The 18,266-nt window shown below is 41.3% G+C and overlaps 1 protein-coding gene and 1 long non-coding RNA gene across 2 annotated transcripts in view; one reads left to right on the plus strand and one right to left on the minus strand.

Annotated features, from left to right (window-relative positions):
* Nucleotides 1–1,414: 1,414 nt before the first annotated feature.
* On the minus strand, nt 1,415–17,289 carry LOC107179023. The gene is made up of 4 exons (XR_006216370.1): nt 17,184–17,289; nt 13,062–13,121; nt 12,435–12,576; nt 1,415–1,702 (listed from the first exon to the last, which is right to left on the minus strand). It is a non-coding gene; the product is annotated as an uncharacterized LOC107179023 (long non-coding RNA).
* A 66-nt stretch (nt 17,290–17,355) lies between these two features.
* The window catches only part of TEC (tec protein tyrosine kinase), a 124,648-nt gene continuing 123,737 nt past the window's right edge, over nt 17,356–18,266 (plus strand). The window contains exon 1 of the mRNA XM_042984578.1: nt 17,356–17,418. The gene's annotated coding sequence lies outside the window, so the exon portion shown is untranslated. The remainder of the gene's footprint in view (nt 17,419–18,266) is intronic.

The raw sequence follows: 18,266 nt of genomic DNA on the forward strand, positions 1-18,266 counted from the left end.
TGCAGCTGTTAGGGACCCCATGACACCAGGGCATAAGACATCATAGTCCTTATTTTTCTAAACCAAATGTCATCAGCTTTGAGCTCTCATCCATGTACCTAGCAGGATATCAAATCTCAGCTACTGTTCAAGCCCTTGTCCTCCCTTCCACAGAATCATACAAGAATCACAGGCTAACACTGCCCCACTTTGAGAGGAGGCCTATACTTAAGTCCTTGGATATTGACTTCATTCCCACTGTCCATTCAAAGGATTGGAGGTTGAAAAATTCACATAGACATCAGATATTGTCCCCCATTTGTTGAGAGTTGCTTTATTAGTCACTTGGGCTGACAAAAAATACTACAGACTGGGTGGCTTAAACAACAGAAATATATCTTCTCACAGTTCTGGAGGCTGGACGTCTAACATCAAGGTGAGAGTTAGCATGGTTTCTCCTGAGGCCTCTCTCCTTGGCTTATCCACAAGCACCTTCTCACTGTGTGTTCATCTGGTCTACTCTCTGTGCACACATGCTCCTGGTTTCTTCCTCTTCTTACAAGGACACCAGTCCCACTGGATTAAGACTATGTTTATGGGGCGCCTGGGTGGCTCAGTCGGTTGAGCGTCCGACTTCAGCTCAGGTCATAATCTCGCCATCCCTTCATCTCAGGTCATAATCTCGCCATCCGTGAGTTCAATCCCTGCGTCAGGCTCTGGGCTGACAGCTCAGAGCCTGGAGCCTGCTTCGGATTCTGTGTCTCCCACTCTCTCTGCCCCTCCCCCACTCACACTCTGTCTCTCAGTCTCAAAAGTGAATAAATGTTAAAAAAAAAAAAAAAAAAGACATTTATGACCAAAACTTAATTACTTTCTTATAGGCCCTAATTCCAAATACAGTCACATTGGGGGTTAGGACTCCAACCTATGAATTTTGGGGAGGAGGAAAAGACACAATTTAGTCCATAACAGTTGCCCTTGAAGGAGTTAACTGGAGCCCCAGGGGTTAGTGTAAAGGGATTGGGAATTCAGACTTGGATGAATTCAGAGGTGAGGAGGAAAGGCTGTGAACTGAGATCTGAGAGGTTTCTGCTTTCACCTTCTTCCTTCTTAACTCAAAGCTGGATCATATCTCTCCATCTAAAGCCAGCCAGGTGAATCCTTTTCAACCGGCCAGAAACACAGCCAATCTGCACTTTTCTCCCAAGTGATTTTGTGTTTTCTGTGTTTTTAAAGATCTTTTCCTTTCCCTTCTTTTCCTTTCTCACCCCCTCCCCTCCCTTCCTCCCTTCCTCCTATCTTCCTTCTTTCCTTCCTCCCTTCCTCCCTCCCTCCCTTCCTCCCTCCCTTCCTTCCTTCCTTCCTTCCTTCCTTCCTTCCTTCCTTCCTTCCCTCCTGGGATGGGTGTCGTAGGATAGGGTGGATATTCATCAGACTGAAGACAAAGATTTTAGTGCCAATGGTTTATTTGGGAGGGGATTCCAGAAAGCACTCATAAAGAAAGAGGCATGAAAGTTTGCATGACTAAAGAGTTATTAGTGAGCAGATTATCACTGAGGGTAACTGGGCCTCAATCCTGTTGGGATCCATGGTGAACATGACCCAGAGTTGTCCCATCCAAGGGCAGGGGAACTGGGGTATTTTTTCCTCCACTTCTCATTCATCACTGGCTGGTGGCAGCTCCCTGGGGATGGTAACTGACCTGGCATTTCTGGCCTGCTCCCTATAGAAGATCCAAGAAAAAGCTCTTAGGCTGAAGGTGCCTGACAGTGACCTTGTTCTTCTAGAGGAAAGGTCAGGGGATATATGAGGGACACTGACAGCTACTACAGTGGGGTGAGGCAGGGAAAGTAGAGTGACAGCAGGTAGTTTGTAAGAGGGGTGAACTAAGTAATTCAGTGGAACTGGCCCAGAGAAAGATTTTCTTTTTTAAAAAATCAATAAATATGCTGCAATATTAGCAGTACCTATCTCTATTTGCTTTGTTATAGTTACTTTAAAAATATTCTACAATTCAGGGTCACCTGGGTGGCTCAGTGGGTTAAGCATCTAACTTTGGCTCAGGTCACGATTTCACAGTTTTGAGTTTAAGCCCCACATCAGGCTCTCTGCTGTCAGCACAGAGCCTGCTTTGGATCCTTTCTCTGCACCTCCCCTGCTCGCGCGCTCTCTCTTTCAAAAATAAATAAACATTAAAAAAAAAAAAGAAAGAAAACAATATTCTACAATTCAAACGTAATGTTAATTCTAAAGGTTCTTCTTTGTTAGGTTTAAATCAATGTAATTTTACTATATTTTCCCTCTTTCCATGGCTTTTTCATTTTGCAGGCACAGAATAATGCTGTATGCCAGCCTCTAAAACTTAAATGTCTACAGGACCTGGTGGTAATATCCATGGGTGAAGTGAGCTGAGAGTAATAAAATGGAGTCTATTGAAAAGAGAGTAGGGAGTATTGTGATAAATGCACAACAATGATCTGCCTGAAGGGGGCAGCAGCTACTGATCTCAGGCAACTGTTGCAGAGTAGGAATGAGGATGTGATTTCAAGGAAAGCTGAGAAGCCGGAATATGCCAAGTTGCCTGATTATTAGCGTGGTGGTTAAGATCATAGACTCTGAAGTTGAATCACAGTCCTACCAGTTATTAACTACGTAACTTTGGGCAAGTTATTCAACTATTCTTGAACCCTCAGTTTTTTCATCTCTTGAATGGGACTAAAGATTGAACTAAAACCAGAAATAGACAAGATTGCTTAACTCACGCTCTAATTGAAACCCATTGTTCTAAATTCTCATCACACTTTCTTGAGGCATTGAAGAGGTTTGGCAATGATTGGATCTTTCCAACCTCCAGGCCAAAAAAGTCCTGACACCAACGGAATGCTTTAGAAGACCACGCCCCCTTCCCTGTCCATGATCACTGCTGAACACATACCACCCCCCCACCCATGATCACCTGTCTCTGTGTGTTCTTTTGCACGTACCCCTTCAACTTCTCCCTATAAAACTCTAGGTGTCCATCTTGCAGGCCGAGAGGTCAGTTGCTAAGGCTTGAATCTGCGACCTCCCTTGGCTGCTGGCACCCTAAATAAATTTCTCCCTTTCTCTTTTCCAAACCCTCATCTTTTGATTTATCTCTTGTGATGAGTTTATCCAAGTTTGTTCGGCAATAGTGTTGGCAAATCTAGCCAGGAGCTGTTTTCACCTTGTCCGGCTCCCTAGGGATTTCAGCAGGAGGTGGCATCAGTGGTCAGCGTGTCAGGGTTTACCTCTCTCTTGAGATCAGTAATGTTTACAACACAGGGTTGTTGGCAGGATTAAATGGATCGAGTGCTTAGAACCATACTTAGCATTAAATGCTCAATAATTGTTGGCTACTGTCATTATCAGCTGTTAATTAAGATTTTAATTCAACTTTTAATTTTGAGTTAATTATAGATTCACATGTAGTTATGGGACAAAACTATAAAGAGATTTCATATTTCCCAGTTTCCTCCATTGGTAACATCTTGCAAAACTATATAGTAAAATATCACAAGCAGGATTCTGATGTTGATACAATCAATACAGTATTTCCATCTCCATGAGGATTCCTAGTATTGTCCCTTTATAGCCATATCTATGGTGTTCTGCCCATCTTCCTTATTAATACCTAGTAATCACTAATCTGTTCTCCATTTCTACAATTTTGTTATTTCTAGAATGTTATATAAATGGAATTATATACTATGTAATTATTTTTATTGGTTCTTTTCACTCCGCATAATTTTCTGGAGATTTATCCAGATTGTTGGGTGTATCAGTTGAGTGTATAATTGGTTTCTTTTTGTTGCTGTTAGTATGATGAACTACAGTTTAACTATTTTTACCCGCTGAAGGACATAGGGTTTTCCCAGGTTTTGACTATTATAAAGAAAGCTACTATAAACTTTGAGTATAGGTTTTTGTGTGAACTTAAGTTCTCATTTCTCTAGGACAAATGCCTAAGAACAATTGTTGGGTCATAGGATAGTTGAAGGTTTGATTTTTAAAGAAGCTGCCAGACTATTTTCCTGAATAGCTCTAACATTTTACATTCCCAATCACAGTATATGAGTGATCAAATTTCTCTCCATCGTTACTTGCATTTGATGTTGTCTTATGTTTTATTTCAGCCATTCTGATAGTTGTTTAGTGATATCTCATTGTAATTTTTATTTGTATTTACCAAGCATTGAATCATGTTGAAGATCTGTTCATGTGTTTATTTGCTATCTGTATATGCTGTTCAGTGAAATATCTCTTCATGTCTTTTGCCCATTTTTTCTTTTTTAAGGAGAGACAGAGTACGAGCAGGAGACGGGATCAGAGAAAGGGAGACACAGAATCTGACGCAGGCTCCAGACTCTGAGCTGTTAGCATAGAGCCTGATGCAGGGCTTGATGCATGAGCCACGACATCATGACCTGAGTAGAAGTTGGACGCTGAACCCACTGTGCCACCCAGGCGCCCCTCCATTTTTCTAATTGGATTGTTTATTTTGTTGTGCTGTTGAGTTTTGAGAGCTCTTTATATAGCCTAGATACTAGATACTAGTCTTTATCAGATACATAGTTTGTACATAATTTCTCTCAGTCTGCAGCCTGTCTTTTTATCCTCTTAACAGGGACTTTCACAATGCAGAAGTTTTATTTAATTGAGACATAATTCACATAACTTAAAATTCACCATTTTAGGGGCACCTGGGTGGCTCAGTCGGTTGAGCATCCGACTTCGGCTCAGGTCATGATCTCGCGGTCCGTGAGTTCAAGCCCCGCGTCGGATTCTGTGCTGACAGCTCGGAGCCTGGAGCCTGTTTCAGATTCTGTGTCTCCCTCTCTCTCTGACCCTTCCCCATTCACGCTGTCTCTCCCTGTCTCAAAAATAAATAAACGTTAAAAAAAAATAAAATAAAAAAAAAATCACCATTTTAAACTGTAGACTTCAGGGTTCTTTAAAATTGTATACACTATTGTTGTATAGCCATTACGACCATCTAATTCCCCAACATTTCCATCACCCCGAAAAGCAACCCCATTCCTATTAGCAGTTAGCCCTAAATTCCCTCCCTCCCTCTATCCCCTGGCAAGCACTAATCTCTTTTCTGTCTCTATGGGTTTCCCTATGCTGGACATTTCATATAAATGAAATGAGTACAGCATGTGGCCTTCTGTGCCTGGCTTCTTTCACTTAGCATCATGTTTTCAAGGTTCATCCATGTTGTAGTGTATATCAGTACTTCATTTCTTTTAATGGTAGAATAATAATCCACTGTGTGTGTGTGTGTGTGTGTCTGTGTGTGTGTGTGTGTGTATGATATTTTGTTTATCTGTGTATCAGCTGATGGACATTTTGGTGGTGTTCATTTTTTGGCAATTTGAATAATACTGCAGTGAGCATTTGTAGACATGTATTTGAGTACTTGTTCTCAATTCTTTGGGGTATACACCTAGGAGTGGAACTGCTGGCTCATATCTCAATTATATGTTCAACTTTTTAACTTTAAAATGTTTTGCACAGTACAAAATTTTTGTCTTTGTTTTTCAAATACTGAAGCAGTCTTACAGTTCTGGAACAAACCCCACTTGGTCATAGTGTATAATTCTTTTTAACTGAGTTCTATTTAATATTATTTTGCTAAAATTTTAATGTCAGGGGCACCTGGTGGCTCAGTTGGTTGAGCATCCAACTCTTGGTTTTGGCTCAGGTCATGGTCTCATGGTTCGTGGGTTCAAGCCCCACGATGGGCTCTGTGCTGCAGTGCAGAGCCTGCTTGGGATTCTCTCTCCCTCTCTCTCTGCCCCTCCACCCCGTGTCTCTCTCATTCTCAAAATAAATTAAAAAAAAAAAATTAAAAAAAATTTTATGTCTATATTCATGAAGAATATTGGTCTGCAGTTTTCCTTTCTGGTACTGTTGTTCTCTGGTTTTGGCATTAGGGTAATACTAGCTTTATAAAATGAATTGGGAAGGGTCCTTTCTTCTTCTATTTTCTGGTGGACATTGTGAAAAATTAAATGTTAATTATTTACACATTTGTTAGAATTTTCCAGCAAAACCATTTGGTCTGAAGATTTCATTTGGGGGAGTTTTATTTTTAATTAATTAATTAATTAGCTTATTTTTGAGAGGGGGGGGCAGTGCAATAAGTGAGGGTGAAGAGAGAAAGGGAGAGAGAGAGAGAGAGAGAGAGAATTCCCTGAGGGGGAGAGAGAGAGAGAGAGGGAGAGGGAGAGGGAGAGAAAAGCGGGGCTCATCCAAAGTGGGGCTTGTGCTCACCTGAAGTGGGCTGGTGCTCAGGAACCTGAGATCATGACCTCAGCCAAAGTCAGATGTTTAAATGACTGAGGCACCCAGGTGCCCCAGGGAGTTCTAAAATTACGTCTTCAGTCCTTAACAGTTACAGGTTTTCCCACTTATTTCATACTGGGTGAGTTGTAGTCATTTGTACTTTTTAAGGATTAGTCTATTTCAAATAAATTGTCAAATTTATGTGCGTTGAAAAAAAATTTGTAATTATGTAATGGTGATGGATGTTAATTAGACTTTTTGTGGTGATAATTTTACAATATGTACAAATACTGAGTCATTCTGTTGTGTACCTGAAACTAATATTCAATTATTTTTCAACTAAAAATTATACATATAGATTTGTTTGTAATGTTCATTTATCATCATTTTTTAATTTTTAATTTTTTTGAAAATTTTGTGTTGAGAGAGAGAGACAGGGGAGAGGGGCAGAAGGAGAAGGAGAGGGAGAGAGGCACACACACACACACACACACACAGAGAGAGAGAGAGAGAGAGAGAGAGAGAGAGAGAGAGGGAGAATCCCAAGCAGGCTCCACACAGCATGGTGCCTGACGTGGGGTACCATCTTTTTGATGTTGGAATGGTGTGTAATGATTCTGCCCTGTTTCATTCCTGATACTGGTAACTTCCATCTTTTCTATTTATCTTTGAGTTTTCCCAGGTGTTTGTCAATTTTATTAATCTTTCTAAAGAACCAGCTCTTTCATTGATTTTCTCCATTGGTTTTTGGTTTTCAATTGCATTGATTTCTACTTTTATTTTTATTATTTGCTTCCGTTTGCTTTGGATTTATATTGCTCTTCTTTTTCTAGGTTCTTAAAATGGGAGCTTAGATTACTGATTTGAGAATTTTCCTATTTTCTAATGGATGCATTTACTGCTATAAATTTCTCTGTCTGCACTGTTTAGCTGTGTCCCACAAATTTTGAAATGTTTTTCCACAAATTTTGATATGTTGTTTATTTTTATTCCACTTAGATCATTTTCTGTTTTCCCTTATGATTTCCTCTTTGATACATGAATTATTCACAAATGCATTGTTTAGTTTCCTGTTTGTTTGGAGATTTGCCTGGTATCTTTCTGATACTGATTTCTGGTTTAATTTTATAGTGATCAGAACATATTCTGTATGAATTCAATTATTTTGAATTTGTTGTAGTTTGTTTTATGGCCCAGGATATGATCTACCTTGGTACATGTTCCATGGACACTTGAAAAGGATGTGTATTCCACTATAGGGTGGAGAATCCTGCCAAGTGTCAATTAGATCCTGTAGGTTGATAGTGTTGTTGGGAATTTTTCTATATCCTTGCTGGTTTTCTGTCTGCTTGTTCTATCAATTGTTGAGAAAGAGGTGTCTTTACAATTCCAATTTAAATATAGTAATTTTGAGGGGCACCTAGCTGGCTCAGTTGGAGGAGCGTGTAACTCTTGATCTCAGGGTTCTGAGTTTGAGCCCCATGTTGGGTATAAAGACTACTTAAATAAATAAAACTTGAAAAAAAACACCTATCATAAAAAATTTTAAAAAATGTAGTAATTTTGAGTATAAATTTCTTTGTATAGCTTTTTTTTAGTGGGTGCTCTAGGTTTTACATTATATATATATGTATATATACACATATATACATACATTATATATACATTATGTGTATATGTATATACACACATATATATATATACACACACACACATATGTTTATATATATACACATACCAGCTTCTACTGGTATCATTATGTTATCAATTTGAAGAAAATATAGAAACTTTATCTCCCTGGGACGCTGTTCATTTGGTTAAGCATCTGATTCTTTATTTTGGCTCAGGTCATGATCTCAGTTTGTGAGTTCGAGCCCCATACCAGGCTCCATGCTGACAGCGCAGAGCCTGCTTGGGATTCTCTCTCCCTTTCTCTCTTCCCTACCCCCTCTCTCACACGCATTCTCTCTCAAAATAAATAAACAGAAAAAAAATAAACTTTAGCTCCCTTTACGTACATTTACCCTCTTTTATTTAAAATTGTCCTAAATATTTCTTTCATATACTTTTAGAACCATTTGGACAATGTTACAATTTTTGCTTCAACTATCCATTGTAATTTAGAAAAAGGAAGAGGAGAGGGAAAATCTATTGTCTTTACCAATATTTTTACTTACTGTGTTCTCTCTTCATCACTGATATTCCAAGATGTCTTCTTTTTCTGATTCCTTTTTGTTTGGAGAACTTCCATTAGCCATTCTTTTAGGGTAAGTTGGCTGATGACAAGTTATCTTAATTTTCCACTATCTGAGAATGACTTGATTCACTTTTTTTAAAGTTTGTTTATTTATTTTTTAGTAATCTCTACACCCAACATGGGTTTCGATCTCACAACCCTGAGATCAAGAGTTGTATGCTCTCCCAACTGAGCCAGCCAGGCACCCCTCTCCTTCATTTTTGAAGGATATTTTTGGTGGGTATAGGATTGTAGGCTGGCTGGCCATTATTTTACTTTAACACTGAAAACTGTTGTGCTACTTCCTTCTGCACGGTTTCTGTTAAGAAATCAGCTGCCATTCGAATTGTTTTCCTTCCATAGGTAAGATGTTATAACTCACTGGTTTTAAGATTTTTTTTTTTGTCTTTAGTTTTAAGAAGTTTGACTATGATGTGTCTTAGCATGGATTTCTTTGCCTTTATCCGGTGTGAAGTTTGCTTAACTTCTTGATCTGTAGGTTTACAGATTTTGTAAAATATGGAAAGTTTTCAGCTATTATTTTTTCAGTGCTTTTTCAGCCCTGCTCTCTTTCTCCTCTACTAATACTCTGAAGACGCAAGTGGAAGATCTTTTGTTATGGTCCCAGAGGATTGTTCATGGATTTGCTTTGTTTTGTTTTTGTTTGTTCAGACTGAGTAACTTCTATTGCTCTCTCCAGTTCACTGAAGTCCTATATTTCATGCATCCTTCTGAAGTCTATCCATGGAGTTTTAAAACTTTAGGTTTTGTATTTTCAGTTCTAAAATTTCCATTTGGTGAATTTTTAGGTCTTCTACTTCTTTGCTGAGATTTTCTATATAAAAAAAATATTTGTTTCAAGTGTGTGTGTAACTGCTCATTGAATCAGTTTTATGATGGTTGCTTTAAAATCTTTTTCACAAAATTCTAACCTCTCTGTAATCTTAGTGTTGGTGTCTATTAATTACCTTTTTTTAAAATTCAGTTTGAGATCTTGTTTCTTGATATAGTAAGTTATTTCAATTGAAACCAGGACATTTGGGGAATTATGTTATGAGATTCTGGATTGTATTTAAGCCTTTGTTTTATCTGGCTTCTTCTGACACTACTTTGGCAGAGGAAGGTGGAGGGGCACTGTCTCTACCAGCTACCAGTTGGAGTTAGAAGTTCGGGTTTCCCACTCTTCCTCCATTGACAATCAAGGGAGGTGCTTCCCATTACTGCTAGGTGGGGTTGGAAGTTCCAGTTCTCTCCTGGTTTTCAGTGACACCTCCCTGGCTGAGAGGGATAGGAATTTCCTGTTACTGCTCCCCACGTGACTTCCAGTGACACTACAGTGTGGGGATATGTGTGGTCCCAATAATTGGTTTTGTATTCTTGTTTGAATTTATTGTGTAAACCCATTTTGGTTTTAAGTATGTATAAAATACTATATACATGAATAATGTATAACAAGTTTTATATTTACATATAGTTAAGTAAATTAGGATGAAAATGTTTTGTTTATAGTGACAAAGTGGGCAAAGACATGAACAGACACGTTTCTTTTTCTTTTTAAGTGTTTTTATTTATTTTTGAGACACAGAGAGACAGAGCATGAATGGGGGAGGGGCAGATAGAGAGGGAGACACAGAATCGGAAGCAGGCTCCAGGCTCTGAGCTGTCAGCACAGAGCCTGACATGGGGCTCAAACCCACGAACTGTGAGATCATGACCTGAGCTTTAACCAACTGAGCCACCCAGGTGCCCCAACAGACACTTTTCCATAGAAGACATCCAGATGGCTAACATTAAACACTCTCAACATGAACAGATGCTCAACATCACTCATCATCAGGGAAATACAAATCAAAACCAAAATGAGATGTCACCTCACACCAGTCAGAATGGCTAAAATTAACAGCTCAGGAAACAATAATGTTGGCAAGGATATGGAGAAAGGGGAACACTTTTGAACTGCTGGTGGGAATGCAAACTGGTGCAGTCACTCTGGAAAACAGTATGGAGATTCCTCAAAAAATTAAAAATAGAGGACCCTACAACCCAGCAATTGCACTACTAGGTATTTATCCAAGGATGTAAAAATGCTGATTCGAAGTGGCCCAGGCACCCCAATGTTTATAGCAGCACTATCAACAATAGGCAAATTATGGACAGAGCCCAAATGTCCATCAACTGATGAATAGATAAAGAAGATGTGGTATATATATATATATATATATATACAATGAAATATTACTCAGAGATGAAAAAGAATGAAATCTTGCCCTTTGCAACAACATAGATGGAACTAGAGTATATTATGCTAAGCGAAATAAGTCAGTCAGAGAAAGATAAATACCACATAATTTCACTCATATGTGGAATTTAAGAAACAAAACAGATGAACATAGGGGAAGGGAAGGAAAAATAAGATAAAAAAAACAGAGAGGGAGGCAACCATAAGAGACTTTTGAATGCAGAGAACAAACTGAGGGTTTTTGGAGGGGCGGTGGGTGGGGGATGGGCAAAACGGGTGATGGGTACTAAGGAGGGCACTTGTGATGAGCACTGGATGTTATATGTAAGTGATGAGTCACTAAATTCTACTCACGAAACCATTATTACCCTATATGTTAACTAACTTAGATTTATTTATTTATTAACGTTTATTCATTTTTGAGAGACAGAGCGCGAATGGTGGAGGGGGCAGAGAGGGAGACACAGAATCCAAAGCAGGCTGCAGGCTCTGAGCTGTCTGCACAGAGTCTGATGTGGGGGCTTGAACTCACGAACTGTGAGATCATGACCCGAGCCCAAGTCAGACGCTTAACTGACTGAGCCACCCAGGTGCCCCAACTAACTTGGACTTAAATAAAGTTAAAAAAAAAAAAAAATGTTTTGTTTATAAGGGCTTTCTACTCTACTCCAGTTTGAGAAACACTGACGTGGGTGATGACATGGCCTGATGCCCAAATCAGGAGTCTCTGGAGATATTCCTATTTCTGCCCAGGTTGTTTCACCTACATGAAAAGACAGAAGGAGCTGGGGCCCGGACGCTATGGACATCATGCCAGTGTGACACTGACTTTTTATAGACAAGGGAAAAGTAAACTCCTACTAAGGGCTCTATTAGTTTCCTACTGCTGCTGGAACATATTATCACAAACTTACCGCTTTACAACAACACAAATGTGTTCTTGTACAGCTCTAGAGGTCAGCAGTCCGAAAGCAGTTTCACTGGGCTAACATCAAGCTGTCAGCAGGGCCGGTTCCCTCTGGAGGCTCTAGGGCAGAATCTGTTTCCTTGCCTTTGTCAGCTTCTCGAAGCTGCCTGCCTTCCTTGGCTTGCAGTCCCTGCATCTTCAAAGCAAGCCGTGTAGCATCTTCCAACCTCTCCCTTGCTCTCTGTCCTCTGTTTCTCTCATCACGTCCCCTTTTCTGACTCTGAAGCTCCTGCTTCCCCTTGTAGGACTCTTGTGAGTCCTACACTGGGCTCATCTGGATAGTCCACAATAATCTACCTATTTTAAGATCCTTCACTTACTCACATCTACAAAGTTCCTTTTATCATATAGGTTAACAGATTCCTGGGTTCTGGGGATTTAAGATGTGGACATCTTTGGGGGTCGTTATTCACCTACCAAGAGGGGATGCTGTTAATTTGCAGTTAAAATTTTAAAATTAAAAAAAAATTTTTTTTAACGTTTATTTATTTTTGGGACAGAGAGAGACAGAGCATGAACGGGGGAGGGGCAGAGAGAGAGGGAGACACAGAATCGGAAGCAGGCTCCAGGCTCTGAGCCGTCAGCCCAGAGCCCGACGCGGGGCTCGAACTCAAGAACCGCGAGATCGTGACCTGAGCCGAAGTCGGACGCTCAACCGACTGAGCCACCCAGGCGCCCCAAAACTAAAATTTTAAATGACTGACCTTTTCACCAGAATGTAAGCTCCACCATAACAGGGAGTTTGTCAGGACGGTTCACCAATGGTTTCTCGGCTTTCTGCTAACGCAGTGATGGTCACATTTTCCTGACTGTCACTGTTGAGGAGGCAGCTAGGTAGAGAGCATTCTAGGCAGAAGAAACAGCAAGTGCAAGACATCAGGGCATAGTATACTTTTTATTCATACTTATAATAATGTAACATTTGATATGACATAGCTCATTTTATCTCAATTCTCCTGAACTATCAAGTCGTGGATACACTGTACCCATTTTTAAATTAAAAATTTTTAAAAATGTTTATTTATTTTTAATTATTTTATGTTTATTTTTGAGAGAGAGAGAGAGACAGAGACAGAGACAGAGTGAGCAGGGGAGGGGCAGAGAGAGAGGGAGACACAGAATCTGAAGCAGGCCCCAGGCTCTGAGGTGTCAGCCCAGAGCCCCACGCGGGGCTCAAACTCACGAACCGTGAACTGAAGTTGGAGGCTTAACTGACTGAGCCACCCAGGAGCTCCTATACTGTACCCATTTGAAACACTATTTAGATCCTAATCCCAAACACAAACTGGTCAAACCCTGAGGGTTTCACTCCGTATGTTTCTCATCTTTACCTTTGATTCTGTTTCTTCTGAATGTAAACTGGTTTTACATCTGTGCCTTCTTTTCTGACTCTGCAATTTAAAAAGTTTTTGCTTACTATTAAGTCAACATAAAAACATTATACAAGGAATTGTTTTTTGTTTTTAAACCCATGATCCATGATTAAACCTTTATTTTCTCTGGCATACTTGCATGGTTTAAGCGTGCAAAATCCAGACTCCTACGGCTTTATATTCACTTCCTAGCTTTGCCACTCACTAGCTGTGTGACTTTGGGCAAATTACTTAGATCGTCTCTGCTTCAGTCTCCTCATCCGTAAAGCAGAAATAACAACTGTACCTACCTCACACAGCTGTTGTGAAAATTCGATGAATTAATCTAATGTACTGAAAACGGAGCCTGGCACACAGGAACCCCTCAAAAACTATTAGTCACTTTTCTTATTTTCAACCCAACAATTTTCTATGCACATAATTTTTATTTAATTGCAATAATAAAACATAAAACAATCATAGGATACATAAAGCACTGTATTCTACTTTTTTCATTTAATGTTCATAAGTTTTCCTCTACATTCCTATATTAATTTAGATACTTAAAAAAATTTTTTTTATCCATTTATTTATTTTGAAAGAGAAAGAGACAGCACAAGTGAGGGAGGGGTGGAGAGAGAGGGAGAGAGAGAATCCCAAGCAGGCTCTGCACTACCAGCACAGAGTCCGATGCGGGGCTTGATCCCACGAAGCCATGAGATCATGACGTGAGCCGAAACCAAGAGTTGGACACTTAACAGAGTGAGCCACCCAGGGGCCCCTAACCTAGATACTATTTTTAGTGACAGCCTGACATTCCATACTGTCGATAGTTTTGGCTTAAACATTTCCTTGTTATTGGGCATTTAGTTATTGTATTATTTTTAGTTACGATCTCAAAATCATGCTTTGTATATGATGCTTTTTCTTTCTTTTGAATGATTCATTTAGCAATTGTTCCTAGGAGTATAATTCTTGATTTTGTGTCCAACATTTAAAACTCCATGGGGCACCTGAGTGGCTCAGTTGGTTAAGTGTTCAACTCTTGATTTCAGCTCAGGTCATGATCTCATGGTTCGGCAGATGGAGCCCCATGTTGGGCTCTGCACTGACAGCATGGAGCCTGCTTGGGATTCTCTCTCTCTCTCTCTCTCTCTCTCTCTCTCTCTGTCTGCTCCTACACCCCTCCCCCCCCAAATTAATAAATAAACTTAAAACTCCTTCTTACAGGAGGTGCCTCAATGGCTCAGTAGCTAGAGCGTGCAACTCTTGATCTCAGGGTTGTGAGTTCAAGCTCCATGTTGGGTGTGGAGCATACTTAAATACAAAATACAAACAAAAACCCCACAAAACTCTTTCTTTCCTTCTACATCATTCCAAAGAAGCAACTACTTTCAGTACATGATGGAAAGAGAAGCAGACATATCATATTACCACAGTGAAGTCATTTTCATGTAGGAACAGACTCCTGATAAAGAACTGATAAGGTCTATAGTATTATCATCATTGTTTTCATCATTCATTCATTCAACAAACATGTGTTATTCATGTAGGGTGGGTCAGGTCCCTTGTGGGTAGGAAGAAAGTTACAAAAGAAAGCCAGAGACTTAAAAAAAAAGTGTGATGAGCTCCAAATACAAACATTTTATTTATAAACCTTCCAATTCAGTGTCTTTTAATGCACAATGTGGAATCTTTGTGCAAGTTAAAAAGAGGTATTTTCTTCTCTCAAGGAACTAAAATTATGTCAACCTGATACTGGTCATCCAAACATACAAATTTTATAGAAGTCATGGGGATATCTTGTAAGAAGGAAGTCCTTGTCTGTAAGAAGTCTACATAAATGCCTTTGTTTTTTTCTGTACCTCAGCATTATTTTAAAATAAAGAAGACAGTAATGATGCGGTTGGAATCTTCTGTTTGGAAACAGAAGGAGGAAGTCTGAGTTATATAGGCTTCAACTTTGTTTTCTGTTTTCTATTAAAACTACTGAACTTTTCACATAAGAAATCATAGAGATTAAACTTTTTTTTTTTTTTAGCCCACCACATCCTGAGTTCAGTTTTACACCTTTTCATCAGTATAGCTAAAGTTCTATAAAAGCCTCTCTTGCTGTCTTTATCTCTGTTTCTTTTTTTTATCAACACTCCACTGAAAACAACTGCCAGTACTCTATACTACATGCTTTGGGTATGATATACCTGTGGCAGTCACCTACCTAAATTGAGAACATAATGAGTGTCTTCTTTTAGGCAACAGCAAAACATTATGGAAACTACCCCAACTATCACTGATAATGAATTCTGTTACTGGGATATTCTGTTCACAGATCAGTTGTCCCTGGTTTTGAGAATTAAGACAGGTAATATAGACATTTTACTGTCTTTTTTATTTTTAAACTTTATGAAGGGGTAATAAGGGTCTGGGTTTGTTGCCCTTTCAGTCAGACTTCATCAACTTTGAAAATCTCATTTCCATTAAGTCAGAAATAGGAGCCACCAGAGTCACCTGGCGAGCACAGGCAAAGTGATTTGGAAATCAGTTTGTTTGGTCACCACGACATCAGTTAACCCCTTAAGACAGTGGCTCTCCTACCTTTGGGCGTCAGTCCATTTGATGGAAGTGTTAAGTGTGTGTGTGTGTGTGTGTGTGTGTGTATATGAGTTTTTATTGGAGAAAACCAACTTTATTACTATAACAAATAATTATAACTCTCTTTCCACACACACACACAATTTTTTTGTTCTGTTTTGTTTTGCATACAATTTCAGAAGGTTCCTTACGTCTGCTCCCTCAAAGAACACCTGCTCTGGAGGAAATTATGTTGACTAGTCAACAGTAGTTTCTGAATGGGTAAGAGGCAGGAGAGATGGGGGCTGGGACGAAACAGTGGATCACAAAAGAGAAATTTTACTAGATTCATTCTGAGTGCAGGTCATTATGCTCAAGGCCCCCACAAGAGGGAGGGAGGATTGGAACCAGAAGGCTTTGTGCTCTCTTCCCATCCCTCCCCTTTCCTAACTAATGACTTAGCCGAGTTATTAAACTTCCCAACCTTTAGTTTTTTTTGTATTTTTTTTCCCCCTGTAAAATGAAATCTTGTCAGACTTCTTAGGGTTTATTGTATGCTTGCAGGAGAGTCCCAGATAAGCATGAGCTTGTAACTATTAATGTACTTGCCTTCCCTTAGCTTCATCTTCAGGGTTGACTGCCTGTCCCCTTGTTCAGCACCCAGCTCCACTGTCACCTTCCCAGAGGACTCTCCAGGACGACCAGGTGGAAAGTAGCCTCCCTCTCCCCATCACTCTCAATGCCACCACCCTGCTGTATGACTACAGTCAACACATCTCATATGTGCATTGGTTTCATTTTGAACTTGCTTCTTGTCTTTTCTCCCCCCAAACTAGAATACAAGCTCCTTTGAGGGCAGAGCCCTCCTCTTGTTTTCCCCGGGCCTGTAACAGTTCCCTGCACACGGTGGACACTCAGATTCTGGTGTCAGGACGGCAGTGGTTTAGAGGGCAGACTCCAGAGGAGGACGATCTGGATTTAGATCCCAGCTTTTCAGCTTACTATGCTGAGCGACATGAGGTTGGTTATGTAACTTCTCTGTGCCTCACTTTCACCACATGTAAAATGGGGGATTCTGATATAGCATATACTTTATAGAAATGTTAATACATGTAAAGTACCAAAACAGAGCCTGGCACACCGTCAGTCTTACACAGGTGCTGTTTTCTACTTTTCAGTGAGTGAGGCAAGTGTTAATACATTAACAGTCAATGCACGTGACCTTGTAAGTGTATCAGATGTGCTCCGATGCCTCAGGTTTGACAGAAAAAGACTTACTCTTTTCATAAAACTCTTGCTTCGCTCCACTGCACCGTGCCATCCACCTGGCCCGCCACCGCTTAGCGGAAGGGGAGGTGCGGTTCCTAGTTCCGACAGAGTCCCCAGTCACCCACAGGTGGCACTGCTCGGGGTTCTCCCGGGGCCGGGGATGTCCCAAACCTCGCGGGGCGTTTCTCCCGGGGTAGGAAGTCTGGGCCTAGGGAAGCCCAGCACCGCGCTGGGGACACAAGGGACGCTCCTCCGACTTACCTGAAACTCCAGCTGGGTCTCAGGAGCCGGGACGCGCGTCCAACCCACTCCCGCCTCCAGTCTCAAAACCGCCCCAGGGCTCGTGGGAACCGGTTGCTGCGGGCAGAAGCGAGCGGGGGCGGAGCGAGCGGGGCGGGGCGGGGGTGGGGCCTGCGGGCGCCGGGCTCCGAACTCCGCGGCGCCCGCGGGACTTCACACTGCCGGCGGCTCCGCGCACCCCGCGGGCTCCAGCCAGGTAAGGACGCCGCGCGCGCGGCTTGGCCGGGCCGGCCCCGGGACTGCGGGGATCCGGGCAGGAAAGGGTCGGGACCGGCGCGAGGCGAGAGGTGGCTTCCACGAGCCCAAAGACTGGCCTTCCTGGGATGAGGAAGATTTTATCCCTAACGCGGCGTGGTGAGCGCGGGCCCGCCACGCCAGGTGAGGGACCCGGTCCCCTTGGGTCCGGGAAGAAGGGACAGGTGCGCGCTTCCGCGGAGTCGCACCTTCCCGGCGGCCCGCGCCTCCCGGCCTCTCGAGTTCAGGCGCTGGCCTCTCCGGAGGAGCCCCCGCCCCCTTTCTTTTCGGGTCCCAGGGCTCAGGCCGCCCTGCGGCAAGTTCAGCGTTGGGTTCGCTTCCCAGCTGCGCAGCCAGGTTGGTTCGTCCTCTCTGGGTGGCAGCACAGCCTCGATTGAAAGTTGGCACCATCGACGGAGACATTCCACAGTTGTACGTGTCCGAGTGCCTCACCCCACCAAATTCACTTTTTTTTTTTTTTTTTTTTTTTTTAATCTGGGAAATTGTTTGAATCTTGAAAACAGGGGTTCGGTGACTACAAGTATTGGAAAAAACTAGGATCTTGACCTGGGAGTGTGCGCTTTTCTTGGATCCTAAATTTCCTTTTGATCTGAAATTTTTTTTCAAGGAAGAATAATAATGTGTTTCTGTGTACCAGGTTCAGAAACACTCTCATCTGCTGCCATTCTTTGGAAACTGGAATATTTGATTAGAAGAGTTGACCTCAGTGTCAACTGGGAACAGGATGGGCTGGTGGCTAAGTGAGTTTGAAGGTTAAAATAGTTGAGCGTTTTGAGCATATACCCTGTA

This window comes from Panthera tigris, chromosome B1 (assembly GCF_018350195.1).
Source record: "Panthera tigris isolate Pti1 chromosome B1, P.tigris_Pti1_mat1.1, whole genome shotgun sequence".
NCBI lineage: Eukaryota > Metazoa > Chordata > Mammalia > Carnivora > Felidae > Panthera > Panthera tigris.